The 3,173-nt window shown below is 43.4% G+C and overlaps 1 non-coding gene across 1 annotated transcript; it reads right to left on the reverse strand.

Moving 5' to 3' along the window:
* Positions 1–1,692: 1,692 nt before the first annotated feature.
* Positions 1,693–1,804, reverse strand: LOC118015470. The gene has a single exon (XR_004680638.1). It is a non-coding gene; the product is annotated as a U6 spliceosomal RNA (small nuclear RNA).
* Positions 1,805–3,173: the final 1,369 nt, after the last annotated feature.

A 3,173-nucleotide genomic window follows, 5' to 3' on the forward strand; every position in this document is an offset into this window, starting at 1 on the left:
TTAAACCCTGATTCTCATATCTGTAAAATGGGGATATTAATAATGATTTTCCGATGCCACAGATTACATAAGATCAGTTCTATCAAGCGTTTTAATGGTGCTGGGCCAAGAGCAGCTGTCGTTATGAGCTATTAATATACCTGATTTACCAATGAGTAAACTGAGCACTGGGTTACCCCTCAGTTTTCTTCTGATAACTCTGTTACACATCTAATGAGGTTGAAAGGAGGACAAAATAATTCTCTACTAATTGGATATATTAAAAACAGCCTCGGGCGCCTGGGTGGCTCAGTTGGATAGGCGACCGCCTTCGGCTCAGGTCATGATCCCAGGGTCCTGGGATCGAGTCCCACATCGGGCTCCCTGCTTCTCCTTCTGACCCTCTCTCCCCTCATGTTCTCTCTCTCACTCTCTCTCCCTCAAATAAATAAATAAAAATCTTAAAAAAAAAAAGTCTCTAGAAAGTAATATCCTTTAGAGATGACGAGAAAGAACTAGTGCTTTTTGCTAAGAGCACTAGATTATTTTGAGTAGAGCTTAAAAATAAGCATCTGCTATTCATTATTAGTGAAAGTTGTGCTTTTTGAGTTTCTTATTAAGGAACATCCCCTGAGCATGCGGTGCTATAAACTTGTGTATAAATAAGTTGCATAGTTATGGCGTTCAGAGATGGCTCCTTTAGGAGAACACCCCAAATCAGAACCCACAAGACGGAGTCGCCCAAAACCGTCATACCAAAATTTTGACCGAATGCCAGTTTCCCTCTGTGCCTCACGCTTGCTGCCCTCTGTGGATGCTGCCTCGTGCGCCAGATTGCCTTGTGGCCTGTCATGCCACGCAAAAGTGCATTTCCACTATCAACTCCCCTAATTGAGGTCAGATGTAAGACGCCTTGGTGCTCGCCCCGGGGGGATTGCTTAATTGGAAAGCCGGCAGGCAGCGGTGTGGTGCTGGGGAGGAGGAGAGCATTCCAAGCTGCCTGCTGGGTTTGAGGGACCCTTTCCTAGCTGTGCATACCTCTGTCCTCCCAGCCTGCTTCCTCATCTAGAAATAAAAATAATCCTTCAGCTTTTGCTTTTTTTTTTTTTTGAAAGGGAAAATGAGACAAAGCATTTTGTAAAATACTGCACACATGTTACGTCTTATTGCTTGAGTTATGATGATGGTGGTGGTCATAACACGGGCTGCTCATCCTGAGCTTTGTTGGGCCACCTAAGAGGATGCTTCTGTAAGTCTTGCTCCTGCCAGAGAATTCCTTCAGGATGAGCCACTCCGTCTTTCAAAAGCGGCGGCGGTGGGGGGGGGGGGGGGGGGGGGGGGGGAGGTGGTATTTAAAATGCTAAAGTGAATTTCACAGACCATTAATCTCTCAAGACTCTGTAAATAAAAGACCATTAATCTCTCAAGACTGTTTTCAAATACATTTGGGAAGTTCTTGGAGATATCAGGACACAGGAGAGCATGAATGGGTCTGAGAAGTCCTTAGTAAGGAATCCTCATTGGCATGTGTCTAACTCAGCAACTCAGCGCTTCCCAAACTTTTGACCCATAAGAAAATTAAGCATAAGTGAAAAGCAACTTAATAAAAAGTATTGTTGAGTTCTGGTAATAATATAACTTCTGCTTTGAAAGTTCTTTGCTAACTAATCTGTGAGACCAATTCCTTCGAGAAATTTATAAATACTTTTTTGTTTCAATATGGGACACTTGACGAATTTTGTGTTGTTACCCTTGTGCTGGGGCCATGCTAATCTTCTCTGCATAAATTCTTTTTAATAACAAACATTTTTATGGCACTTACCGTATGCCAGGCACAGTTTTAAAAACTTTATATATGATTAATTGAATCCTCACACTAAACCAGGAAGGAGGAATTATTATCTTTCTCAGTTTTCAAAGAGGAAGACCAGGCAGAGAAAAGTAGGAAATTCACCCAAAATCATATCTGACTCCCTGCTAGTGGTTTGATTCCATGACGCCCTCTTTTCCTCAAAGAGTAATTTCCAGAGCATTCTTTTCTCAATTAAAATGATGCAAATAGTAATTTACAACATACTGTTTGCTCAAAGTAATTCAAATACTAATTTGTAGTGTATTCTTTTCACGATTTAAATGATTCAGCTACTTTTTATTTCCAGACTTTCAAGACCGCTCTGGATACAATTGAGATAAATCTTAAGGTGTCACAAAAGCAAGTTTGTGAATGACTCCTCTGAACTTGGGCCCAGTTGCCTTCAGGGGAAGAGAAGGCCCGTGTTCCTAGTCGCCTAGGTGCCCATACACACTGCCCCAGTGAGGCCTACAACTTCACTAGATCCTGTTTCTAAGTATTTCGTAATTTAGCACTTTTGTGTTCGTAGATACTTATAAATAAATCTTAAATGATTTTAAATTATTAAAATGCAGAGTGTGGCAAGAGGTTCCAGGTGAAGTCCAAACCAGAACTCACAGACTCTGTCTTTGAAAATAGCAGGTGTTGGGCGCCTGGGTGGCTCAGTTGGTTAAGCGGCTGCCTTCGGCTCAGGTCATGATCCTAGAGTCCCGGGATCGAGTCCTGCATCGGGCTCCCTGCTCGGCAGGGAGTCTGCTTCTCCCTCTGACCCTCCCCCCTCTCATGCTCTCTCTCTCTATCTCATTCTCTCTCTCAAATAAATAAGCAAAATCTTTAAAAAAAAAAAAAACAGCAGGTGCGATCCACCTAGCTTGTCTGTGTCCCTGAATTGATAGGCACTGGAGCTTTGGTTTTAGATGGAAAGGAATGTTGTTGGGTTTTTGTTTGTTTTGTTACATTTCAATTTAGGGTCCCCAGGCAGAGATGAGGAAGAAAAGAAGAATTGAGGGGATCAATTTTGAGTCTCAGTAGAGAGAAGGATTAGGACCAGAAGCTGAAGGAGCTGTTTACGTGATTATTCTGGTGAAAAAATAATGCTGACAAGCACCCCAGTAACAACATGATTCAGGGTTGGGAAGGGGTCATTCTGCAACCCGCACCCCACCCCTCCATGCACACTTACCACCAAATGGCACTGTGAGGGTACAGGGTAATGCACCAAGGGGGGAGGCTGGGGGGCTTGGCAGAGCAGCAGTCTTAAGGGGGACCTGGTACTGATGAACTCAGTCCTGAACATCGATGGGGCACTGCCCAGGTAGGGCTGAGAACTTAGGGGTCAAAA

This window comes from Mirounga leonina, unplaced genomic scaffold, assembly GCF_011800145.1.
Source record: "Mirounga leonina isolate KUSES-001 unplaced genomic scaffold, KU_Mleo_1.0 Mir_165, whole genome shotgun sequence".
NCBI lineage: Eukaryota > Metazoa > Chordata > Mammalia > Carnivora > Phocidae > Mirounga > Mirounga leonina.